This window comes from Lissotriton helveticus, chromosome 4_1, assembly GCF_964261635.1.
Source record: "Lissotriton helveticus chromosome 4_1, aLisHel1.1, whole genome shotgun sequence".
NCBI classification, from domain to species: domain Eukaryota; kingdom Metazoa; phylum Chordata; class Amphibia; order Caudata; family Salamandridae; genus Lissotriton; species Lissotriton helveticus.
The window spans coordinates 1,566,031,620-1,566,059,301 of NC_136063.1; the positions used below are offsets into that span (position 1 = coordinate 1,566,031,620).

The 27,682-nt window shown below is 46.6% G+C and overlaps 1 protein-coding gene across 1 annotated transcript in view; it reads right to left on the reverse strand.

The window, feature by feature from the left end:
* PKD1L1 (polycystin 1 like 1, transient receptor potential channel interacting) overlaps positions 1-27,682 on the reverse strand; it is a 1,793,388-nt gene that overhangs the window by 1,603,647 nt on the left and 162,059 nt on the right. The window lies entirely within an intron of this gene.

A 27,682-nucleotide genomic window follows, 5' to 3' on the forward strand; every position in this document is an offset into this window, starting at 1 on the left:
GTCCTGAATGGCCAGGGTGTCCAGGGAGTCAGCCTTCATGCTTAAAAAGTGGTATAAATTGACGTTGCCGGTATCAATTGTGCAGCCAGTGTAGTGGCACCGGAGCCACAAGATGTAAGGGCCTGAATGTAAAGTCTACTAATTGCATCCTAAAAGGTGGGGAAGGACGCACCTGTTTCCAGCCTGCTGATGACCCTGACACGTCCAGGCTGGAACAAACTATGAGTTTAGGAGGTCTCAAACAAATGGTGACACCCCCTACACACGTAAAAGGTCACACTCTGGATGGCATCTACTCCAATAATAAAAAGAGTTAGCCGGTATTTCAGTCTTTCCGATTTCATGGTCGGATCACTGTGCGATCAAATTCGAACTGAGCAACTCTTCGGTCTATCCTGTGGGTCTGACACAGGCTAAGGAGACCACCACCAGAGTTTGGGGAAAATTGGACGTTGAAAGTCTTGAATTGGGTCTGAAAAACTCTATGTATCAACTTCCGTCGGTTGTTGAGGAGGCAACGTTCATTTACGACAATTGGCTTCTTAACCCCTGCTATCAGTTCGTTCCTCGCAAAAAATTCAGAAGAGCTCAGGGCCAAGAAATTGGCCTGTAAACATGCAGAAAGGATTTGGCGTAAACATTACGCAGATTCCGATAAGGACAAATATAACATTTGCATTTTAAACACATGCTTTTAGAAGCAAAAAAAGATTATTTCTCGCTGCAAATATCTAAGGCTGAATCCAATTCAAAAGAGTTTTTCAAGAACATTATTAAACTATCTGGCCCCAACACTGTCAAGAAACAGGGCGACCCAGAATTTTGCAACAAGACTGCAGAATTCTTCAGTGTAAAAATAGAAACTATATTTCCTTCTCTTGTGGATTTGATTAACAATAATCAGACCAACCCTAACAAAAACGACGGGCTTTTGCAGGCTGTCTCTGTGAGATCATTGGACTCTTTCACCCCTTTGGAAAGGCCAGATACACTTTAACTGTTGGATCTCATCAAATCGGGTGCACCCAGTAATCCTTGCCCAGTGTGGATCATTAAACAGATCCCTGACTTAATTGGATCTGCACTTACCCCTCTGCTTAGCGCAGTTCTATCCTCTGAAATCTTTCCCAAATTATGGAAAAAAGCCTCCGTGCTGCCACTTCCGAAGAAACAGTCACTAGACCCTAAGGACCCAAACAACTATAGACCGATTTCTAGGCTCGCGCTGCCAGCGAAATTGCTAGAAAAGGAAATGAATAGACAACTTAGTGATTTTTCTGTCATTCAATAACATCCTAGACCCAACGCAATACGGGTTTAGAGCCTTTCATAGCACTGAGCTGGTTTAAGATTAAAATTTTTAGATTAAATGATTTAGATTAAAATCTACAGAGGAAATCAGAGAGGCCGTGGATAAGGGAGAAAATGCCATTCTTATCCTATTGGACCTATTTGCGGCCTTTGACACCGTCCACCATAAGGTACTGCTGAACCGGCTTTCGGATATAGGGGTCAATGGTTCAGCATGGGAACTGTTGCGATCATTCCTTTCGGATAGGTCTCAAACGGTTGACCTTGACGGGAACATGCCAGAACCATTTACTCTTCCATATGGGGTGCCACAGGGCTCGGCACTTAGCCCTTCACTTTTTAATATCTACACCTCTGCACCTCTGGCCGGTATCATCGGGTCCTTTGGTTTCCAGCTCACCTCCTATGCTGATGACACACAAATTGTGTTGTCGCTGACGGAGGGAGCGGAGAAGAAGATGGGCGATCTCTTTCATGAGTGTATGGGATCTATCTCAACCTGGATGTCCTCCAACTGCTTAAAATTGAACTCTGGTAAGACCGAGGTCTTGAAATTTGGTAATAATCCTTTGGTCTGGACACCAGAGTGGTGGCCGGAGGATCTGGGCTTGTGTCCTGAACCATCAAGGAAAGCCAAGAATCTACGAGTGTTTTACCAAGAATTCTAAACAAGCACACAGTGACTTAGCAAACGTTTCATTCATCCTCATGCACCCCAACCCAAAAAATCCTGGGATAGGCAGAAAAACGCAGCCAAGTCGAAGTGCGTGGGCTCTTACATTCCTAATCACCGGTGCCACTGCACCAGCGGCACTATTTGCAGCTACAGTCAAAGTGAGCTTCTCAGGCCTCATTATGTCTGTTTATCCGATGAGAACGGGAAGATCACCATAGCGGGCCACCTTACTCAAGAGGCAGTTACTTTTCAAGAAAACTTGGCAAAGGTCTTAAACCCAAAAAAATAGAACAAAACACATCGACAATTTTTGTGAAAAGTTAGAAAAAAAAACTCTGAACAATATTGTCCTAACAGAAACTGAATAAAACGAAGCTATGTAGCGCCTTCTACGGGTCGTTAGCAATGTTCTGCCTCCTACCTAGAATCCCTTTTCTCCGCTGGGTGTTAGGCTGGTCGGTGCACACCAAATAGAAGTCTTCCAGGGTTCCTGTGCTGCTACCGCCCATGGAAGTCTCATCAGAAATCCTGCTCACCCTTAGGCTGGCTGCCGGCCAAGAGTGGGCTTTATAAGACCTTTCAAGACACCCTGGTTGGGGCAGTCTCCCACCCGCTCCAAAGCCACCTACCCCAGCCAAGCACGGCAGCCACGAGAAGCTAATGCCACTCTGAGACCGACACACCCCTCGCGAGATGACTTGAGACCACCGAGATCAAACTCTCCGAGGTGCCTTTGTGATAAACTTGCAAGCATTTCCTGTTGTTTTCTTTGCATTCTGGGTTTCAGAACTGAAATACAGAAATGTAAACACAAGCATCACGGACAACAGAGGATGGGGAGAGGGGGAGAAGACACAGACAACGGGAGGGAGGGTGGTGGGTAAACAAGGCACGACAACGGGAGGAAGGGGGTGCAAAGAAGGGATGGACAACGGGAGGGAGTGAGGGGTTGTAAAGAAGGCACCAAAGCATGCCATGCCTGCAGTAAGAGAAACTGGTTAAAGAAAATAGTGCTCACATTCTATATAACACGTACCGTGTAACAAGCTAAGTAAAGAGGCCAGTAGCCATGGAAGGTTACAAATGAAGATAAGGAGGGACTAACAAGCCAATTACTAAATCAGAAGCCAGCATTTACGAAGGACAAAGACACGAGCCAATGAAAAATGTGGGTGGGGCTTCTCTTCCATACTCTACTACAGTAGATCGCCAGAGCAGGGCATGCGCGCCGGCTCAGGCTCAACCTAAAAAAGGTGAGGCAGGCAGTGGAGTCCACTACCATGCATCAGCCAAAACACCACCTCCAACTATCATCTTAGCCATGCAGAAAGTGGACGCCAACAAGAAAGGTTTAAGCTCAGCTTGAGTCAGATAATATCAGACTCGGCTTCGGCTCTTGAGGACTAGTTCCAAAATAGTGCCACGACTAGCTAAAGCAGTCAGTAGCCAGAATAGGGAACTACTTACAACGTAGCACACATTTTCTAAAAACCCACATTATAAAAAATGGAAAGCTGTACCTTCTTGTTCATTGAAGAGATGCTCAAATGCTTTTTTCCACTCTAAAAATAGCATTCCTCTATAAAGGATGACCAGCTGGTGAGGTGAATTCTTACTGCTCAACCAGGACAGTGCCAACTAAGCCTTCCACCCATCAGAAGTTGGTGAATTGAATGCCATTAATTGAATAATAGTAACACTAATAGTAAGAACAATTGTTACTTACCTGTAAATGGTGGTTCTCCAGTATTGGTGTCTTTCAAAGATTCACATGCTTGAATATTACCCTTCGTCAAATAAAATAGCAATAAAACCTATCATATATGTACATAAGAACATAATTACATACATCCTAAAACCTTAAATACTCGTAAGTACCAAGGTTAGCATTAACACATAGAATTACATTAGAGGAAAAAGGCATTTTAATAGCATATCCTTGTCGTTATGCTAGTCCAAACTACAGCCAATCAGGAGCAAGCACCCTCTAGAACCTTCTCCTCAGAGGCTCAGGCCCTCGGATTTTTTTAGCACAAGAGAGACATAAAAGTCTAGGAGGAGAAGAGAGCCTCTGAGGGGAGGTGGGTGGGTTGCATGTGAATCTATGAAAGACACCAATACTGGAGAACCACCGTTTACAGGTAACAATTGTTCTTCTCCAGTATTGAGGTGTCTTTCATAGATTCACATGCTTGAATAGAATAGTGAGCAGTAATAGCTGACCGCAAGAAAACAGCAGTACAGTGGCATAAAAAGCAATGAAATAACATAATACTGCCAGATAGATAACAACCCATACAGGCGGAGGGAAGGAAAGAGGCTTAAAAAGATTGCGAAGCACCGCTTGGCCCACTGCTGTATCAACTTCGTTGATAGTCTCTAGGCAGTAGTGCTTCGTGAAGGTGTATCTGCTGGACCACATAGCTGCTCGACAGATTTGGTGAATCGGCACACCAGCAAACAGGGCAGTAGAGGATGACATCGCCCTGGTGGAATGAGCTCGTACTGTAGATTGAAGAGGCTTGCCGGCCTTCTGATGACAGAATGAGATTGATGAGGAAATCCAACGTGCAATAGTTGGCTTGGTAACAGAAGGCCCCTTGTGCATGCGTCCGTAAGCAACGAACAGTTGATCAGACCTACGAAAGGGTGCTGTTCTGTCGATGTAGAATTTAAGGCATCTTTTAATGTCCAATGAATGCAAACGTCGCTCCACCGGAGATTGGGGATTAGCGAAGAAAGTCTTTAAGAACACTGGTTCATTGAGGTGAAAATCAGTTGGCACCTTAGGCATGAATGCTGGGTTGGTGCGAAGTACAACACAGTCCGATTTGAATTGAAGGAAAGGAGGCTGAATGGTACAAGTGTGGATATCACTCACACGATGTGAGGAGGTCAGGGCGAGAAGGAGAGCAACCTTCAAGGTCAAAATGGATGGGCTCAAAAGGCGCTTTCATCAGTTGCGCCAAAACAATATTGAGATGCCAGGTAGGAGGAGGACGCTGAATGGGCGGAAATATCCTGAATAGCCCTTTGAAAAACTGGCGAATGACTCTGGAAGAATAGAGAGAGGAAGGCCCATCCTGCCGAAAAAGAGATATTGCTGCTAGGAAGACCTTCAAAGTGGAGTGGGAAAGTCCTGATTGAGCCAACTGCAGAAAGAACGGCAAAAGCGGAGCAGGAGAAGAGTGCACGTGTGGATGTTGGCAGATGCACACCAGTGACAGAACCTTTTCCACTTTAGCTTGTAAGTCTTTACTGTGGACGGAGCCCTCGCATTGGCAAGAACGTCTCTACATACCGGCGAAATATTCAAGTGGGAAAATTCAAAGTGCTCAGGTTCCAGGCCAATAATTAGAGAGAAGGGGTCCGGATGGCAGATCTGACCCTTGTCCATTGTGAGGAGATCCGCCCGAGGGCGAAGGAGGACGGGTTCGCACTGTGAGAGGAGCAGCAGTTCCAAGAACCACGCTTGTTGAGGCCATCTGGGAGCGATCAGGAGAATGTGGCACGGCTGTCTCTGCATTTTCCACAACACTCGAGGAACCAGCGGGATCGGTGGAAAAGCGTAGGCGAATAGATTGCACCAGTCCATCAAAAGGGCATTCCCGCACGACCCGCGTGGGGAAGCCAGCTTGCGTAAGACGTGCATTTCCGGTTCACAGGGCTCGCAAAAAGATCCAGTTTCGGGTGACCCATAGCCGAAAGATGAAGTCTAGAGTCGGCTGATGCAACTCCCACTCGTGGTTTGAGGATGCAGACCAGCTGAGGGAATCCGCCAGGATGTTGGAGATCCCTGGTAGGTGAACTGCTGTCAGGGTAATCTGGTGATGGAGTGCCCAATTCCAGATGCTCTGTGCCAGCTGAGAGAGGAGCGGTGACTTGGTGCCGCCCTGTATGTTTAAATAGTGCATACTGGCGGTATTGTCGGTTTGAATGAGCACTGATTCTCCCTGAAGCAGAAAACGTAAGGACTTTAGCGCAAGAAAAATGGCCATCAGTTCCAATCTGTTGATGTGCCAGCAACGTTGAGACTGGGTCCACATGCCTTTACTGATAGCCCCTGAAGATGTGCGCCCCAACCTTCCAGGGAGGCATCCGTGGTAAGGACAAGCTCTGGAGTGATGGTCAGGAAAGAAGTACTGGCAGCGATGTTGGACAGTTGAGCCCACCAGCGGAGAGCGGACCTCATTCGAGCGGTCACCAGGACCAGATCGCTGAAAGAGCCTATGACCTGACACCACTGTTTGTCCAGTTCCTCCTGAATTGGACAACTCTTAAGCCTGCAATTTGGGATCAGGGAGATGCAGGAGGACGCCATCCCGAGAAAAAACTTCAACACACGAACTGAAATGGACCCTTTTGAACAGATGAGAGCCACTAGACGTAGAATCCGCAACTGACGTACATGAGACACGAATGCCTTCGTCAACGAAGTATTCAGAGTGGCGCCTAGAAAGGTCCTGCAGGGAGCTGGATCAACCGGAGACTTCTCGGTGTTGATGGACAGACCTAGGGAGTGAAATAGAGTCTGACAGAATCGAGTGTCCAGAGACGCCTGATGATGAGATTGCAACTTGATGAGACTGTCTTCCAGTTAGGGAAAAATTTGAACACCCCTCAAACGTAGATATGCCACCACTGGGGCCAAGACTTTAGTGAAGACGCAAGGGGCGAAAGAAGGCCAAAAGGTAGAACCTTGAATTGAAAATCTTTGCGCCCTACCCGGAAGCGCAAGTACTTCCGGTGCCTTGGAAGTATCGGCACGTGGAAATAGGCGTCCTGGAGATCGATGGTGGTCATGAAGTCGCCCTTCGAGAGAAGGCGGAGAGCATGAGGAAGGATTGGCATTTTAGGTACTTGTTTAGGGCCCTTAAGTCGAGGATCGGACGCCATTCACCGGACTTCTTGAGGAGCAGGAAAAAACAGGAATAGAATCCCAGCCCCTTCTGAGATTTGGGAACCACTTCGATGGCACCTTTTTGAATCATGAGTCGAATTTGTTGAAAAAGCTCCTTGAGGTGACCAGGAGGAGGACCAGTTGGAGGAGTGTTTGGAGGGAACTTGACAAACTCCAAAGCATGGCCTTTTGACACAATGTCTAGCACCCAACGGTCCGAAGAGATTAGAGACCAATTGGAAAAGAAAAAAGAGATTTGAGCTCCAACTTTGAGAGGGGAAGGCAAGTCATTGCTTCTTAGAAGCGGAGCCTCTGAAGGAAGACTTTCCTCTGTAAGACTTTGTAGACTGTTGTCGATAAGATTGTTGTGACTGAGAGGAATATCTTTGGTTTCCTTGATTATAGGAGCGGCACTGGCTGGAGCCGCCGCGAAAAGAAGAGAAGGTGCTGCGTCCGCACGTACCACGAAAAGGCTGCTTGCAAAACTGCAAAGTGCCTAGGGCATGAGCCGTCTCAGTGTCCTTCTTAATTGTTTGAAGTACTTCATCCACATGCTGTCCAAAGAGCGATTCGCCGTCAAAGGGCATGTCGAGGATCTTCGCCTGTTCCTCCTGGCGAAAAGAGGTGGAACGAAGTAAGCCCTGACGACGTAAAACAGCTGCCCCGGCAAGCTGACGAAAACCAGTGCACGCAATGTCCACAGAGCAGTCGATAATCTCCGATGACGCTCCTTCCCCCTCTTGAAGAATCTTGAGAGCATCCGCTCTGGAAGGCTAAGGAATGAGGTCGATAAAAGAGGACATATCCAACCACATTTGGCAGTCGTTATGACCCAGAATGGCCAGTGAATTCGCATCTCTCACGGTGGTAGAAACCATAGTGGAAAATTTCCGCCCAATGGCATCAAGATGATGACCCTCACGGTCAGGAGGCATGGAAATAGGGGAAATGGATTCCTGGAACGGCGCTGCGCAGCCTGCGTAATCACGGAGTCAGGTTTAGGTTGTGCTACAAGGCAAGCAGGAGAACCTTCGGGTGCTCTGTATTTTTTCTCCAAACGTGGAAGAAGCGCCGGAATAGAATTTGGCGTCTGCATCAGTTTGAAGCCTTCGTTCCAGATAAAGTCAATTATGGGCACTGTACGGACTTGTTTAAGAGGCTGACTCTTGAAGTCATAAAGAAAACTATCTCCATCCTTTAGAATCATAGGAAGTTTGCAGCGTAGCGCCGCTCTTTCCATATTTGGTGAAAACTAGCGATATCAACAGGAGGGGAATCCACAGGACCCGAAGGAGGTGGTGACGGTGTTTGGATCTGATAATTGTCCCAACCCGCCATGGTCCCATCATCATCATCCACTTCGCCGTCTTCCCGATCGTGGTGAACGTCATCATCCTCATCAACAGCTGCCTGTATCTGAACAGAAGGCGCAGATGGCCCCGGCAGTGCAGTAGACAATGGAGCCGCTGTAGTGGCAGGCTCCCTAGGCCGAGGAGATCCATGGTGAGACGGCGGAAAACGTCTATTATAATCCTCCAACATGTACTGGAGATTAGAAATGAAGGAGAGCGGTATTTGCACTGTGGGAACCTGTGTAGAAAGTTCCTAGTCATGAAAGTGATGATCCTCCTGATCGTCCTCATAATCCGGACACTTGATCCGAAGGACTTCGAGCTGCCCGGAATCTATCATCTTCCTCCTCATCAGAACGAGAGTCATGCTCCGAACCCGTGGCAAAAAGAGGTGAAGGAGGCTGTGAGTGTCGTGGAAGCGGAAGCTGATCCACAGAAGCATGACGACACTGAAACAGAGGGTCAACAGCATGTGTCACGCAGCTGGATGTTGAAATTGGCACCAGAGGTAGTGATGCGAAAGTAGACGGGGCCGCCATTGATGAAGCCGTTGTTCACGGAGCCGTCGTCGACGAAGCCATTGTCGACGGAGCCTTCGTCGACGGAGTACCCGCCGACGAAGAGGCTTTCTTCACAGAAGACGTAGACGGAGATTTTGTCGTAGACGAGACTCCTTTTTTTATGTCGACTATGAAATAGGAATCGTCGATGAGACTGATTTGAGCCTCACAGACACCACCGTCGACGCTGAAGACGTCGACGTATCCGCCGTCGACGACCTGCCAGCAGAAGTCGTCGTCCCTGTCGTCGTCGAAGAGCCAGAAACGGCAGATCTCATCGTCGGTCAGATTTGGCACGTTTGTTGGAGAAACATGCATTGAAGGATGCCGTGGACGCCTGAGAGTCAGATCTCGGGGGCGTAGGCATAGCAGGAAGAGGTGGAGACACAGCAGGAGCCTCCTGGAGCTGAAGCTTCCTCTTTTTTAGGAAAGGAGAGGGCAAGTCCTGCACACTGCTACGCTTTGAAGTGGCTCCAGACAACCCAGATGCAAGGCTATCTGCATCAGAAAGAGGTGAATCTTTATCCTTCAACCTCTGTAACCACAGAAGCAGACGCCCTTCCCTGTCCTTAAGAGGCTTGGTTGAAAAAGTCCTGCAAATTTTACACTTGCCTACCTCATGTTCTGGATAGAGGCAGTAAATACACTTATTGTGAGGGTCCTCTGAGAAGAGCCGCAACTTCCCACAAGAAGCACATGGACGAAAAAGAGATTTCTTACTTGAAGACATCCTAAAAGCTGTAGAAAACCAATAAGAAGCAGAAAACTGAGCAGAGCTCAGGGAGACTCCCTTCACACGATGTGCGGTAGAAAATCTGAGGGCCTGAGCCTCTGAGGAGAAGGTTCTAGAGGGTGCTTGCGCCTGATTGGCTGTAGTTTGGACTAGCATAACGACATGGATATGCTATTAAAGTGCCTTTTTTTCTAATGTAATTCTATGTGTTAATGCTAACCTTGGTACTTATGAGTATTTATGGTTTTAGGATGTATGTAATTATGTTCTTATGTACATATATGATTGGTTTTATTGCTATTTTATTTACCGTGGGGCTCCCACTTCCACGACGGGGAATATTCAAGCATGTGAATCTATGAAAGACACCCTAATACTGGAGAACTCTCCTTATCTACAGCGCTTAGAAACTGTAGAATCGCAGCAATAAAGATTACATAAAAAATGTAACACACAAGCTTCTAGAGTGGACTTTTTTTCCTTGTGTTTTTCTCAAAAGTAGGAAGCCCTTCCTGAATGTTTAAGAACCTTTGTTTTATTGAGCATGTCCTTGAAACACAGAGCTAAATTTATTTGCAGGTTTAAGGCTTGGGCTGGTAAGAAGTATTGGCATTTAGTCAACTGCTGAGTTTATAAATATAGTATTGTAAAGTTTATCACGATTGATGCTATCAGTAGGAACTGTTCCTTCCAAGTTCCTAAAACAGTAACATAAATGCTGATACTTTGCTACTGTATGGGTTCATTTCCTGGTTTGGACTCACTTTCCACCTGCCTGCCTAAGTAAAAATAATGGTTTATTCTTACCTCGAACTAAAGCTCTGGTCACCAAATACTCTGCACTGAACCTGACAAAGTAAAATGTGTTACGAATGTTTGGTTTGCAGAACCAAGCTGGTTGAAGACACCAAGAGATCTTCAAGGGGTAAGGCTCCTGGGGCATCATGAATATTGTGAAAAAGCAAGGATTACGGCTTGTAGTATTCCCGATTGGAGAATAATACCACAGATTAAAAATTCTGAATGAGTTGCAATCCCATAGCAACACTCCAAATTTTTACTTTGGCAGTCAGTTGTTAAACCCACATACATGTGCACAACAGAGTACATTAAACTAACATCTAATCATTCTTTCAGTAAACTTTGTACACCAGCATTCTTTGTTTCAGTTTGTTATTGCTCAATATGTGTTTTCATCTACACCGCTATCTATATCTATGGTGCTCGATGAGGTCAGAAACTACACCAGTGATCAAAAGAATTGATTAAGTGCAAGTAGGATTTAAGCAAACAATGATTCCAAATATTTGCCCCTAGAACTGAGTCCTGCGAGCCGTTTTGGTGAAACTTTTTTTGCCAATGTTAGGACCCTCTCAAGTACATACCACTGGTGCAATACTATGCCATGCAAGTGTCCCTTGGACTTGTGTGCAAAGCATGTTCCCCTGAACTGAATCATTTTTCTTGATGCCAGTGCTATATTTTCAATATAGAGGATATTTTAGCAGTTTCAGTAAGTCAAGTTACCACTGCTAATCAATCGTCAATCTCAGTAGTCAATGATGGCTTGTGCTTTGGTCAGTTTACTATATTCCTATTGAAATGGTTGAAGCCTGCTTAAGAAACGGATGCAATAATTGAAAATTTTCGCAACCAAATTGACTTGGGCATCCACAACGATGTATCTAGGGTAAAGCCCAATATTTTACATTTTGATATGTAGAAATCCAGGCCTTCAATATTCAAGATTCTGGATTTTTTTGTTTCTTCAAGCATCAACCCTGTTTTATTATTACTTTGCAGCAGGTTTCATCAATGCATAAATGTATCTTTCATATGGCCACTCAGCCAGTAAAAACATCCAGTATTGTTTGTTTGAAACTTTATTTAGTCAAAACCATAAAAGCATGTGACACCACCAGAAATACATAAGCTGACCACAATGAGAAAAGATTTAACATTTATAATTAGAAAAACCTTAAATTATCAGTTATAAAAAGGCAGTTTAAGACCTTCCAGGCAATGCCCCCCAGACACACAGAAGCAGTAAACATCAGTACAATAAGTGTTACAATTGAAAATTAAAACATCCTTAAGTTATCAGTTAGATTCTTCCCAGGTTATGAAGCAGGACTTCAGTGAAAAAGTAGAATCACAGATATCCCTCAGTTAAAAGTAGACATTTGTCTAAGCCTCGGAATATAAAGTACTGATTCTAATGAATTAGGAGATCAGGAATAAGTAGACATTTATTATAGTATTTGACCTATGTTACATATAATCCACTCATTTCAGTTTTAGACCAGATTCTAAATGGTGACTATGTTAAAGCTAAGGCCTTCATCCTTAGCAGTACCAGCTTAGTTGCCTGGAACATGAGCTTTACTAGGTGATATGACATTTGCATGTTTTCCGCGTTTGAGGTGTATTGCACAACCTCATTCACCTTACAACAGCTCCTTTCAGGAAGCCGGTTCTTAACCATTTAATTATTTCACTTAACTTTTGGGGCATATGTATAACATCTGTGCTAAAGTTTCAGGTTTGTGCCTGCAGAAGCGGCAATTCAATCAATCAAACAATCATGCCATTTGTATAGCGCACTACTCACCCGGGAGGGTCTCAAGGCGCTTGGGGGGAGGGGTATGCTACTGCTCGAACAGCCAGGTCTTGAGTTGTTTCCTGAAGGCGAGATGGTCCTGGGTCAGCCGAAGGTGGATGGGGAGGGAGTTCCAAGTCTTGGCAGCCAGGTAAGAGAAGGATCTTCCTCCGGCGGTGGCTCTTCGGATGCGTGGTACGGCTGCGAGGGCGAGGCTGGTGGACCGTAGCTGGCGGGTGGGCGTGTAGAAGGTCAGGCGGTCGTTGAGGTACTTGGGGCCCAGGTCGTGGAGAGAGGAGCCGGAACGTGATCCTCTTGTCGACGGGGAGCCAGTGCAGGTTCCTCAGGTGGCTGGAGATGTGGCTGCGTCGGGGGACATCCCGTTCTGGATGCGCTGGAGTCTTTTCTGTAGCTTGGCTGTGGTTCCGGCGTAGAGGGCGTTTCCGTAGTCCAGTCGGCTGGTGACGAGTGCCTGGGTGACAGTCTTCCTGGTCTCGGTCGGGATCCAGCGGAAGATCTTGCGAAGCATACGCAGGGTGTTGAAGCACGATGAGGAGACGGCGTTGACTTGTCTGGTCATCGAGAGGGAGGGGTCCAGGATGAAGCCCAGGTTGCGTGCATGGTCGGTTGGCTTGGGTGCGGTGCCCAGGGCTGGGGGCCACCAGGAGTCGTCCCAGGCGGAGGGCGAAGATCCCAGGATGAGGACTTCCGTCTTTTGCCAAGTTCAGTTTCAAGCGGCTGTCCTTCATCCACTCGGCGACGTCTTTCATCCCTTCGTGTAGGCAGGTTCTGGCGGTGTCGGGGTCTCTGGTGAGGGAGAGGATCAGCTGGGTGTCGTCGGCGTAAGAGATGATGTTGAGGTTGTGCTGGCGTGCGATGGCTGCGAGAGGTTTCATGTAGATGTTGAAGAGTGTGGGGCTGAGTGAAGATCCTTGCGGGACGCCGCAGATGACTTCGGTGGCCTCGGAGCGAAACGGGGGGAGGCGGACTCTTTGTGTTCTTCCGGCGAGGAACGAGATGATCCACTCCAGTGCCTTCTCTTGGATATCAATGTTGCTGAGGCGCTGGACTAGGGTGCGGTGGCAGACCGTGTCGAACGCAGCGGAGAGGTCCAGGAGGATGAGGGCCACAGTTTCCCCCTTGTCGAGCAGGGTCCGGATGTCGTCGGTGGCTGCGATGAGGGCGGTCTCGGTGCTGTGGTTGGCTCTGAAGCCGAACTGCGAGGGGTCGAGGGATCCGTTCGTCTCGAGGAAGGCGGTCAGCTGTCTGCTGACGATCTTCTCGATGACTTTAGCAGGAAAAGGGAGGAGCGAGATGGGGCGGAAGTTTTTGAGATCGGTGGGGTCCGCTGTAGGTTTCTTCAGTCAGGAGGGCGCTGATCTCGGCGTGCTTCCAGCTCTCCGGGAAGGTGGCGGTGTTGAAGGAGGCGTTGATGATGTTCCGGAGTTGTGGTGCGATGGTGGAGTCGGCCTTGTTGAAGACGTGGTGTGGGAAGGGGTCGGTCGGTGATCCGGAGTGGATGGTGTTCATCGTGCGGGCTGTGTCTTCGGTGGTCACCGTGGTCCAGGTGCGAAGGGTGGCGGTGGGGGGCATTGGTTCGAAGGTTGGGTGCGTGGGTGGGGCGCCGAAGCTATTGTGGATGTTGGCGATCTTGCGGTGGAAGAACGAGGCGAGGGAGTCGCAGAGGTCTTGTGACGGAGTGATGTCGTTGGTGCCGGTGCTGGGGTTGGAGAACTCCTTGACGATAGTGAAGAGCTCTTTGCTGTCGTGGGCGTTGTTGTCCAGTCGTTCCTTCAGGGATTTCTTTTTGGTGGTGCGGATGAGCTGGTGGTGCTTGCGGGTAGCGTGTTTGAGGGCGGTCATGTTGTCGGTGGTCCGGTCGAGGAGCCAGGCTTTCTCGAGGGTGCGGCAGGTCTTCTTGGAGTCCTTGAGGTAGTCGGTGAACCAGGATGCCTTCTTGCTTCTGGGTCTGCTGGGAGGGTTCTTTAGTGGCGCGAGGTCGTCGGCGCAGGCGGTCAGCCACTGTGTGAAGTTTCGGGCTGCTTCGTTGGGGTCCGTTGTGTTGGCGGGTGGGCTCTGGCTGAGGGAGGTGGTGAGCTGGTCTGCGGTGATCTTGCTCCAATTCCTGTGAGGTACCTGTTGCGGGTGGTGGTGGGTCGTGAATCTTTTGAAGCTGAAGTGGACGCAGCTGTGGTCGGTCCAGTGGAGTCCGGTGGCGTGGCTGAAGGTGATGTACTTGCTGGAAGAGAAGACGGGATCAAGCGTGTGGCCGGCGTAGTGGGTGGGGGTGTTGACCAGTTGCTTGAGTCCAAGGTTGGCGAGGTTTTCCAGCAGGGCGGTGGTGTTGCGATCCTTGTTGTTCTCCAGGTGGAAGTTGAGGTCCCCGAGGAGGATGTAGTCAGTGGAGGGGAGGGCGTGCGGGCTGATGAAGTCTGTGATGTCTGGTTGATGCGGTCCCTCCTGATGATCTTGTACCCGTCCGGGATGGCGATGGCGATGTCGGGTGCAGAGGAGGCGTTCATCCAGGTTTCCGTGAGGAAGGTGACGTCCGGTGATGTAGCGTCGAGGAGGTTCCAGAGTTCCACGGCGTGTCTGTGGACGGAGCGGGTGTTGATCAGGATGCACTTGAGGTGGTTGCTGCTGGTGTTTGTCTTGGCGGGTGCGGGGCAGGTTCGGAGGCAGGTGAACTTGCAGGTGCAGCAGGTGAAGGGTCCGTGGGTGCGTCTCCGGGTGGCTTGGCAGCAGGCATGGGGCCGGCCGGAATTGAGTGCGTTGGGAGTGGCGGCGTCGTAGGTCAGTCGGGTCGTCTTGCCTTGGCGGGGAGGGCCAGGGGTCCTGGCGCTGGGCGCGGGCCAGGCGCGGACGGCTGCAGACGGGCTTACCTTTGGCGCACCTTCGGCGCTCAATCGGCGCTCCTGCTGCGCGCGTCCGCTGCGCGGTCGCTCTGGGGGCGTCATAAGTAAGAAGCCGGGAGGGAGGAGCAGCTGGGTGGCGGGAGCGGGGCGGCGAATGGAATCACAGGGGGGCGGGGCCGCAGGGAGGCAGCGGCGGGAAATTCCAAGAAGCAGCGGGCAGCGGGAAATTCCCAGGAGCAGCGGGAAATTCCCAGGAGCAGCGGGCAGCGAGCGAAGGAATCTGCAGGCAGGAGGCGGCAAAGGCAGGCAGGAGCGGCAGCAGTGAGTGGGGCGACCAAGCCCTGTGGAGGGCTGAGCGGTCACACTCTGTGGTCCCCTACGGTCCCCTTAAGTAAGGAGCCGGGAGGGAGGAGCACCTGGGTGGCGGGAGCGGGGCGGCAAATGGAATCACAGGGGGCGGGGCCGCAGGGAGGCAGCGGTGGGAAATTCCAAGAAGCAGCGGACAGCAGGAAATTCCCAGGAGCAGCGGGAAATTCCCAGGAGCAGCGGGCAGCGAGCGAAGGAATCTGCAGGCAGGAGGGGGCAAAGGCAGGCAGGAGCGGCAGCAGTGAGTGGGGCGACCAAGCCCTGTGTAGGGCTGAGCGGTCACCAATTAAGATTAAAATGGCTATTCTTGGTCCATGCTTCCCAATATTCTAAAAGTGAGACTAAAATGAGCCACAGACATACAAAGAAATGCCTAACCAATTCGGACATATTCGAAATCAAACAGGTCTGGTTTACATGTTCCGTGTAAGAAGCAACCCTTTAGAGTGAAATCTTTTTTGCATTTGAAAGCCTCCAGATCTACTGTGTGAGAGAGAACTTTTGCTTCCTTCTTTAACAGCTTCTTAAGCTGTGATACTGACTTAGGTAGGCTTCAAAGGGTTTCTTCCCGCAGTGATCATTGCAGATTTGAAATAATTTGTCCAGGGAGCAAAGCTGGCAGAGTCTGAAGAAATGGCAGATGACATTGCCGCCTACAGAGGAGAGTCCTCAGCTCTCTCAGCTTATGAAAAGTAACAAGAAACACTACCATATATTTTAGTGATGGCTGTACATGGTTAAATTCTACCCTGTTGCTACAGTGGCTTGTAGAACTAAAGAGCTAACAAACATACTTAAACAACTTGGAAAGAGACTTGTTCATACCTGCCAACCCCAGAAAAGCCAGGAGGCCGTATACCAAGGAAGGCAGACACTTTGTATGAGCAACAATAAATAGAGGGGGGACTCTAGATTAATGTAAAGTTGCTTGCTAGCGAAAATGACCGAGGCTGCTTTTGAGTTTAAATAATTGTTGTGCTCTCCAGGAGAGCCTTTATGATCAAGCCAAACTAGTTTGTAACAATACCTTTCAAGTCTCGCAGCACACTCGTCCCCATTTTGCCACACAGAGTGAGCTTTTAGTGCTCATTACTGAACCCTAAGACCGCCCATCTGTTAATGTTCAGTCTTAAATTAGTGATTACATTGTAAGTGTTCAGAGATGTAAGATATTTTTGAACACAGATAGCAGTGTGATCCAAAATCACTGTGCTGTCTGCATATTAGAGCGACTGTATTTGTAGGGATGCTCATTTTGGGGGACAAGTACCTTAAACCTTAATGGCAGCTGGTAAATCTGTTGTATATTGGTTGAAAAGGAGAGGAGCCAACACACACTGTTCATTTTTATCTTTTTTTATATTTCCCCTTTATGTGCCAATTCCACTTACACCAAGGTGTTCTAGTATAGCAACTAACAGGGGCGGAATCCCCCATTTTTGGAGTTTGGACCAGAGAATTGAATGGCCCACTCCAAAAGCCATTCTTTAATCTATAGAGCAGACAAACTCACTGGTCTTTTTTTATTTTTTTAAATATCCTGGATAGTTAAAGAAAGACTGAGAATGTTTTGTTGTTGAACTTGGCCCTTTCTGCAGGGGCACCCCCAAATATTTTGTCTTCACCCTCCTGTTTTCTGAACCCATTTTGTTGGCTTCTAGGACTCTACGTTCAACCACTGCTAACCAGTGCTAAAGTGTGTGTGGTCTCTCCTTTAAACACGGTAAAATTGGCTATACACTATTGGCACATTTTATTTACTTGTAAACCCCTACTAAAGTAGGACGACATGTACCCAGGGTCTGTAAAATAATGCTACTCGTGGACCTGCTATGAATAGATGTAGGTATTGCACTCTATTCTTGAATATACGCTTACTCGTTTGTGCGATAGGTGTGCTACGCTAGATCAGTGCCTGCAAACTGTATATCAAAATGTATATGGCCTGGAATCGCTAGATATCCAGGACCTGCAGCACTGAATGTGCCACCAACTTAAGTAGCCCTTTCACAAGTCCCATGCCTGTGATTGCAGCCAGTGTGGAGTTTTAAACCACCATTACAACCTGGGAAAATAAACCTTTTGTGAGGCCCAAACCATCCTTTTTAATACACATAATTCATCCATAGGTAAGGCCTAAACAGCCCAGAGGGTTAGGTGCAGTGTAGTTAAAAAATTGAACATGGGTTTTAAGTTTTGCATGTTCTAGAAGTAAAAAAAACTCTTAAATGAATGTTTCATTACTGCAAGGTCTCCCTCTCCTCAACAATAACATTGGGTTACCTTATTACATTTAATAAGTGATACCTTCCACTTGGAAGAAGGTAGACGGGCAGAGTTTGGTGTCCATAGAATTGCATTTAAAAGTACTTGTAAATGGTAATGTCGAATTTTTATCACGATTCTGAAAATGCCACTTTTAGAAAGTTAAAAGAACAATTGATGGACAGAATGCAGAACAATGTCATAAATTCACCCAGTACAAAAATCTGGGCCTAAATCTATCGTCTTTTTGCTCACTATGCCATTCCAGATTGGACCCAGCCATATGCAAATCAGTCTTGACCCTGAGCCCAATGGGAACAGTCCAGCCCGAACGGTCCCAGGCTGCTTGTTTCCGGTTCAGGGAAGACCTGGCTTGGCAGTTCGGGCTGGACTGTTCCCATGAGGCACAGGGTCAAGACTGATTTGCATATGGCTGGGTATGGCAGGGACTGAACTGAGGTGGCAAAGTGAGCTAAAGAATGATGATGGATTCAACCCAGATCTGTGACTGAGGGTGAGTGTCTGAAAATTTTCAGCGCTCCGTCCATCATCTCCTTGTGTTTACGTTTTGAAAGTTGCCATTTTCTTGTCCCAACCATTTGGTGCTTGGCATCTGCATTCTGGGTCATATGACTAGGTATACTAGCAGTTGGCCTTTGTTTACGGTTTCCAGACAGTGATACAAAGGGAAGAGAAGTGTTGGCAGGAAGGGTAACTCTGAGTTAACGAAGGGAAGAAGCTGCCACCTACCACATGTGCACATCACAATGGCTCTGCTGGAGCACTCTCACAAAGGGTTTGTTACTAGTCTTTTGTAACCCCAGACAAGTTGGGGCCAGGGCAGGGAGGAAGGGCATGCCTGACACCTCAGGGAGATGTAAACTGCTAGAAGCTTCTTCTACTTCAAAAAGTGGACACCAACTAAAATTATTGGACCTCAGACCCAAAATCTTCATATCACTGCCGGACCTGTGGATTCTGCCAGGAAGGATGACTGCCCAGCTCTGAAGGCTGCACTGCTGACCTGGATTGCTGCCAAAGGACTGCTGTTGCTGCACCAGGACTCTTCTGAAGTGAGCTGCTCTGATAAAACCAGCCTTCCTCTGTGTCTCAGGACTCAAAAGATCCTTAAAAGATCAATCGGCTGACCACCTGTTCTCAAACCACACAGACAACAGGCTGCTTTGAGCGACGCATCTTCAACGCAGGACTGCGCATCGCCTCGGTGGCTAAACCAGCCTGAACCAGCACAACACATCTAGTCACCAAAAATCAGCCCAGCTTGACACATCGCATCTCGAAGGTAGTCTTAGCTAGCCCCAGCGGCTTCCTTGACGATGTTGCCAAACCTTCTCTTGCAAAACGGTCACTGAGTTTGCTGCATGACTGATCTTGCCAAAGGACCTCACACCGCATGCTCCATTTTGAAGGTTTCTTCATGCAGGCCAGCACAACTCGGCACAAGGACTTTGCATCGCTCCTAAACTAGGATTTAAGGTACTTTCGTTCAGAGGGCCTAACTGGTTCCCTGCAGCTGGCCGGCAGTCTACTGTAGCCAGACTGAAGTTGTGACTGTCCTGGTCCGGCATGACCAACTAACCACAGTTGGCACTTTGTTTTTTTTTGGCGCTGTATTCACTGAAATCTTTCAAACTGCACATCTCTGGTTCTACTGATTAGGTTTTTGTCATTTTGGTGCCAAATTATTTACAAAATGTTACAATTCTTTCTAAATTGGTGAGGGATTTTTCTTGTGTGGTGTTTTCACTTTATTTTTGTTTGAAGTGCTGCTCAAATCGTTTACACATTTTGCCTCAAAGTTGAGCCGGACTGCTCTGTGCCAATTTACCAGACAGTTGAGCGCAGGTTGATTTTGCGTTTGCCTGTGACTTTACCCTGACAAGGACTGTGGTTGGTGCTTGAACTGGGCTTCACCCCCTATACCAGTAACCGAAATTCTAATAATTATCTAGAGATGGTTTCTCCAGCCAGTCGATCATGTGCTGCCATTAGCTCTCTGACACCTTCAGAGTAGCTCACAGCCTTGAGTTTATTATAAATAAGTACAGTCTGCTTTACATTATCACCTTCAGGTTGCATATAGCATGGCCTGATAATGAACAGTGCTGGAGTCAGATTTATGACCCAAAGAACAGAGATAAAGAACTGAAGCGCTGAGGTATTTAAGTCTTAAATAAATGCCCTTGGGCAAGAACAAAATTATGCTTTTAAATGGGAGGAAATTAAAATGAAGATTTACCTTAACAATGAAGTTAACTCTTCATGTTAATTTTCTCCCATTTAAAAATGTCCCATTTACAAACAGAAGGTCTGTTAATCCCAGTGGGCAGAAGACAGTACCATATTTATAACTGACAAATAGAGCCTTTAAATGGGAGCAATTTAAAGTGAAGCAAAATAGTGCTATGAAACACTGAGTCAATGTTTTCTCCACGTTCAATTATTACACTAATTATGTCTTAATATTTTATGAAGCATGTTTCTTCATTTAAAATTCCTCCCATTTAAACAAATGGCTGTGCTTTTCTGTTACAGGCCACTGGGTGCAAGAGGTCTGCTGTTTGTAGATGAAAAGGGATAAAATGTAAAAGTTTTATGTAATGCACATAAACAAAGTTAGCTCTTCAGTTTAATTTTCTCCCATTTCAAAGTGTTGCACTTACACACAGCAAGCATTTTGCTTCCTGAGGCACTGTGTCCTTCATAAATATATATAAAGAATTCAGTCATTTTTATAAGTGTGAGAAATTTAAAGGGATGAAAAATGTTTCATATTATGAACAGTTTTGCAGCCCTTCTGCACTTTAGATTTCTACCATTTAAAATAAATGGCTGCATTTTGTGTGGTACATGTAAGGCTGTCACATTTGGCTAATGGTATGTCCTGTGCCACAAGTACATATGACATAGGTTGTTAGTCACTCATACACATACATCCCATTCATACACAAACATGTTCATACATTCCTATATACCAGTCTCTCACCCCTGTCATAGTGTCCCTAGTCAAAGTATTTTGTTTAAACCATAGAAATTGGCTATATGAACATTAGGCTCAAAGTCAATAAAGCTGGTTGTGGGTGTGTCTGGTAACCTTTAGTAGCTCACAATGATTTTCACTGATCAGAATTAGCTCTCGCTACAGAAAAGGTTGAAGACACCTGATCTTGAGTGTTGGCTGTCCTAACACCAGTTCGTGTGAGAGGTATTAAAGTTAGTGGATTCAGCCCAGGTTTCTAGTTCTTTTATAAGTATTTTGGTGTAGTATTTGGCCTCTACCTCAAGCAAGGCAATTATCCTGTAGTTCGCAGGTACGATTGGGTCACACTTCTTAAAAATCGGATGGAGAACTGACCCCTGCCAGGATGTGGGAACACACTGAGTTCCAAATGCATATGAGTCTAGACTTTGTTAGCAGTGGCAGGCAGTAAGTCAAGTTAGATTTAAAGAGGTTGTTCGCAGACCATTAGGTTCCAGGGCACCATCCAATTTGGAGCCCTTAATTGTCAAACACATAGGAATGACCTCCACAAGTGAAGGGACAAACTGGTGTGACTGAACAAACCCACCTCTGTAACTAATCCACGTAAAATGACTATATGAGAAATACATTCTCATAAATGATGTTGGCCAGGTTTGCTGGATGTTGCAAAGCCTATTTAGGAATTGCCAGAAATCTTTTATGGAACTTGAGTTGCTGATTTCAGCTAATTTTAACCACTGGGCTTCCGTGTGGGATCGCTTTGCCTCCCATATCTTTTGCTGGGACTGTTTAAGTAATATTTGGACCATTCTGGTGTTTGCGGAATGAAAAGGTAAAGCTCCAATTTGTTTAACAACTCTGTTTAAATTTTTCTTTAATGTCTAATTTCCTGATAATTCAGGTATTCAGGGCTTGACTCCTTGGAAGAAATGGGGCCTGCTTCTTAAATGCTGGAGATGTGTGTAGTAAAATGTTTACTAAATGAGACCAAATGTCAGATAGATTTTGCTGACGACCATTGGGGTCCCATAGGGGCTTTGTATGATCCGGAGTACACTCATTACAGAGCCAATTGTCAATCTGTGTGCCTAAAGTGGCAGACCATCTACTTTGCCTTAGGGACCGGTTGGGACTCCAGTTAATTGAAAGTTTGAATGCCTATTCAGGCTTGCTGAGCGGCATGGCATGGTCACTTTCCAGTAGGGGTATAATATTAAAGAAGAAAACCAGCAGAGAAACTCTACAGAAACAAAGGTGAAGTCTAAAGCTGTATTTTGATGCCTAAAGAAATGGTGGACTTCATTGGGGTGTTTCCCTCAACCAAGCCATTTAAGGCACATAGATAGTGGTGTCTGTCTCATCTCAGTTTGAAAATGATGCCAACAATTTCTGCAGTTGTATGGCTGCAGTGGCAAGCTGCATGAAGGAGAACGGTCTTAACCCTTTGCGTGCTCGTGACGGAACCGTTCCGTCACGAGTCTCGGGTGGGCTGTGCTGGTGACGGAACGAATTCCGCGCCTGTGCTGACGTTCTAAAGAGCGGGCGGGGCAATGACGGAACGGTTCCGTCACAAGCACAGCTCACCCGAGGGCCGTGACGGAGCGGTTCCGTCATGAGTACGGGAGCGCCGCACGGCCCCGCCTCCCCCTTAGCGCTGCGGCGGAATAGCCGCCGCAGCTAAGGGGTTAAACTGAGTTTGGATAAAACTGAGGTATTGCTCTTTAGCAACAAGGCCTCCTTCTGGAATGCATCTTGGTGGCCCCTGAGCTGGGTGACCTGCCGAAGCCTGTGCTGAAGGCTATTAATTTTGGAGTCATCTTTGAAACAAACTGTGCTATGATGCTCAGATCATTGGAGGCTTCTTTATGCTACGGGTCATCAAAAATATCCTCCTTTTCATTCCAATCAACCTTCAAAAGACCGTATTGCTAGCTCTTATTGGATCCAGGCTGGGCTACTGCAATGCCCTCTATCTTGGCACATCAAAATACCAGGAAAAAAAGCTGCAGTCTCTACAAAATGCGGTAGCCAGAACCCTTCTAATATCCCCAAGTTTAAACCAGTTTCTTATCTATTACACGGCCTTCATTGGTTACCGGTGGAGAAGAGAATCTCATTTAAAACTGTGCCTAATGCACAAGGCTCTCTACGGTACTGGCCCCCTCTATTTCCAGGAGCGATTTTCCTGGTATGCACCCAATAGAACGCTCAGATGTAGTTCAGCGCATAAGGGGGGGGAAGTTATGGAACTCCTTTCCTCTTGCCCTCTGATCCCAACACAGCTAGCAGCTATTCAGAAAGCAGCTTCAGGCATGGCTTTTTCCGCTGGTAGATAACAAGGTCACTCAGACCTAACTCAGTTGATGCTCCTTCCTCAGTCCCTGATTCGTCTAGACACCTTCTGGTATTGCGCGCTCTGTAAAACTATTTTCAATTATTCATTCATTGTAAGCCTGCAGCATCCAGTTGAACTTACCACCCATCAGGTCACTTATTGAGCAGGTGGGTATAACCAGGGTTCGGCCCAAATTTGATGAATCTAACCAACTGATGAATCCTCAGATAAATCATGTGCAAGGTTTAAAATCACCCGTTCGTAAAGTACACGTATTAGGAGATTCTGAGGCGTGCTTGCTTAAGATTGCCAGCAATTGTTTAATAGACACATCTTTAAGCTTAGCTTCAGGATACAAATATTCATTACCAAAGACCAGGGAAACAATAGACCTCCTGCCCTCTTTTAAGGTAATTCAAAGTACCATAATATAATTGTTACCATGTCAATGTTGATGGAATTGCAGTCCAGTATGTTCAAGATAAAGACACATGGTCCACTGTTTGCCCTGGACCCACGATTACCTTTAATAGCATTTATATAAAAAGTGTCATACCTGGGAAAGGCTGGCGGCTCACAAAGCCACGTTGCTTAACTACAGACAATATTCTGTGGGAGAAATGTGCAAGTCTGCATCTTCCAATATTTTAGATAGACCTGTAGGGTTCCAGAAAGCAGGGAGAGAGTTTGACAGTTAGTGTGAGATTAAGACATTAGCATACTTCTGAGATGATGTAATCTCATTGCTACCCCTGGATTGTTGAACCTTGGTGGAGGGTTGATGCCAGTCAGCACCAAGCCTCACTCAGCTGTTGACCCTGGGTCTGAGTTTGATGAATAGAGAAAAGTCCCTATGGACAGATGGGCCAGAGGGCAACTTCTCTCTGGCCCTAGTAAAGATTCTACTGTCTAAATGTAATAGTGACCGAGAGCTAAGACTTCTCAGGTTTTCCACCAAGGCATCAATAAGTGTTGGTAGTCCTTCCAGCTTGTCAATAATGAGGCAACAATTGCATGATGGTAATGTAGATTTTGAATCAGCTAATGTAGCTGTAATACTTCAGCTTAAACTGGCCAATCTGCTGTTGATTGAGGCAATGAAGGTGGCTGTAGTTTGGAGCAACTCGACCTGTATCTCCGGTTTGTCAGATTGGCAATTCAATGCTGTCTTGGTGGTCTTCCGGAAGGAACAGAAGGCCAACAGTGTGCCATCGAAAGTCATGTGGGGGGGGCTAAATTGGAGCTGCCGCTCGTGTAGTGGTTTTATTATTGTTAGTAGAACAGGACATTGGATCATGAGAGCGGACAGCCAGAAAGGTTATAATCATGGAGGACGTTGCTGTCCCAAAAATGGTGGCCTGTGTCACGCAAGAAGCCCAGTAAAGAGGTATCCCCTGTGACAGGGGGTTGTGTTATTCTTGCGGATCGTGGCATGAACTCTTGGCCAATTGTGGCTACTTAGTATTGATTGCATGTCTCCCTCATAGTTGGAACCAAAGAACATTTTTGCCCATCTCCTCCAGGACATAACATGGACTCTATGGGTACCGTTTTTTCTGCTGTCCCGTTGGATACAACTCAATAAGAGATAAGTCAGTGGTGCATGCTCTGTGGCCCATACGGCTATTGAATTAGTTTGGCAGGCTATCTGCCTATCCGTGTCTTTGTCCTCATGGTGCCCTGTTTCTAGCGTAAGCTATGAGGACTCTAGAGTGCTATCAGCTGGCCTGGTTTCCTTTGTGGCCTCTCCTTATGTCTATGGAGGCAAATCGCACATAGCTGATGCAAATGAAAAAAGAAAGTAATGAGGTAGTCTTTGACTGGGCCAGCACGCCCTCCCACATTATCTAAGTTGAGGAAAGCCTTTCTCCTAGTGAATCTTTTTTTGCCGTAATGGCTTTAGAATTGTTGAAGTTTTTGTGCAGGTCATACTTAATAGAGGAATGAACCAGAAGCCAAAGAAGATAAAGAAAAAAAAGAAGCCAAGGAAAATATTGCCTTTCTTTACCAGGTCGCCGGTTTCACCCACAGTCGAAACATGAATATTTTTGGGTTGTTGCTGTGTTTGTGTCCTTTATAGGGCCATAATGTACGTGACCCCCATCTCGATTCCAAACAATCCAGTCAAGCTTATATCGGTATGTTAATGGTCTTTGGCTCGAGCTCTCTAGGCTGCAGAAATTGGCCCCATAGGCAAAAGCCCCCATAAACCGCCCTGCGGCGCACATGTCCCAGGCGGCCCAGCTGGGAAACATCCTTGACAACGCAACTTTTACCACGCAGTGCCTTTACAACGCAAACCATTACAACGCATTGCGCTGGGGGGCGCTCTAGGATAGGGAATAGGTTTAATGTACTATCCAACACCTTCCCTACTATCCACGGGGACTGGAGTTGGAATAGTAAATTAAACTATTCACTATCCAGTGCCCCAAAGCACTATGTGTTGTAATGGTATGCGTTGTAAAACTTGCGATGTAAAGGTAGGCGTTGTAAAAGTATGCGTTGTAACGTCATACATCCGGCCCAGCTGCCAGAGCGGGAACAGTGACAAGTGTGGGCAGGGCTTGGACACAGCTCCCTTGGGCTGAGCGGACTACAGGCCTCCAAAAGGCACTACCCAGGCAGTGCAGAGCCTGGTACTTTCCGAACATTAAGGTCTCCCTGCGAGTCCGCTGTGGCCTTTGCCCTTGGAAGTGCCCCTTGGGCTCCCTTATATCTCCTCAACAATGGAAAGCCAAACAAGATCTGAACAACGCAGAGGAAAATAAAGAGAGCGGGTAAATTCAGCAGCAGCTGGAGCACGTGCAGCCAGTACATGCCGAACAAGTTTGCTGAAGAACGTAAACGCCGCAGCTGAACGAGAAAGCTGCATGTGAGACAGGTGTGTGTTACGATTCCAGGCAAAGGAGAGCAGGCACAGAAACTGTGGGTGGGCACAAGCATGACTGACATGAATAATCTCAGAAAGATTAAATGCTGAATTGACTCCACCGGGATGCACTAGAGTCCAGTATTAATTTGCCTAAAGAGTAGCCCATCCCTCTCTCTTCCAGTATGTCAAGCAAACTCTTCATTGATATCAAATGAAAAATAAGGACAGAATGAATGTTCCCCAGAATCACAGTGGCTGCACATACAAAACTTTGTCTCTTCATTTCTATTCCTATTTTCCTTTTAAACATGAGCAAAACCACTTTGAGGTGTGTTCTGAGACAGCCACAACCTATCAGATTTTCTGAACCAGAACAGGCTAATCAATAGTGTCAAAGACCACTGAGAGGTGAAACACCACCAGAGGTGCCCCTTACCCATGGCTTCTGACGGCAGCAGAACTCTCACCTCAGTTAGGGCTGCTTAGTTCCTCTTTGATGGCAAAAGCCTGACCAACAGTCTCAGCAGGTAGGCGATTTAAGTATGGATATTTCTAAACGGCCACCAGAATACTGATGGAGTAGGCTTTTGCAAAAAATAAAAACCTGCTCGAATTAACACCCCCGTAATATTTACTAACAGTGTGCAGTGGTAATTAACAACCAAAAACACAAATATGTGGGGAAACCGCTTTGCGCATGCGTGCACTAATGTGAACTAATGCATGAAAGAACTAAGCTGCATTTTACATTACGTTTCGAACGAAACAAGAAATAATGCATGACTAGGCCACATTTCGCATCTTGCTTTAAAATTAATAATAAATAATGCCACTTTTACTTAAAGCTTTGCTAAGAAAAACATTAACATGGGATAGTGCAAAGGTGGGTGGTAAACAGTGAAAAGTGCATTTCATGTAATTAATAAATGCCTGCGTTTTGTTCGTCATAGTGAGATGAACGGGCCTGAAATGCCTAAAGTTGACATATTAGTTAAGCTGGAGAGAAAAACATGAAATAATAAAGAAAATAGACAGAAAAGGCTGAGCACGACAGAAGAGGTGCAAAGGTCCCAAGCCGATCAGCTAAGAAAGACATTGTTTGCCTGACAAGAAACGAGACTGGCAGTGGGACCCAAAGTCAGGGTATATACTTCTTCCACAGACACAGCAGAAAGGGGACACATGAGAACTATGAAAATGTTAATATAATATGAACACTTGTATTTGCATTCCTTAGTCATGAATTACGTGATGGGAACGTCCAAATGAATAAGAGGCTATAGAATCATGAATGTGGTCATGGTGGTGTGATGAGCCACCCCTCGGACCATCCAATGAAAAATCGAGTTCTATAAACTGTTTCAAATATTGTGGGTTGGACATGTAGGTTTTAAGGTATAACTGGGGTGCCTTTGGGGGTATGGTTTAGGGAGAGGAGGCAGCAGAGAGGCCAAGCTGTTCCTGTCCCGTTGCGGATTTCTGAAATCTTTGTTCCCTGACTCAATTTCAGGGGACCCACACGACCTCCTTGACCAGGGGGGGTGGTATTTCACTGATCTTTGGGTTAGTATTATCCTTCTGACTCATACTTTGCATAATCATTTGCAAATGTATTTTTGTTTCTGAAACGTAGGTCTCTTCATCTATCCCCTCTGTCATATGAATATCGTTTCACATTATTATGCTGAAACTTATGTCTCTCCATCTATCCACTCCTTCATATGCATATCGTTTATTTCATGAGGAGTATGACACGGTTTGCTGATGTTTTTCTCTCCCTCTTGTTTGCTTTGTAACCTGTATGCGATGAGCATTAATTATTCACATTTATTTGGGATAAACTTTATTAAT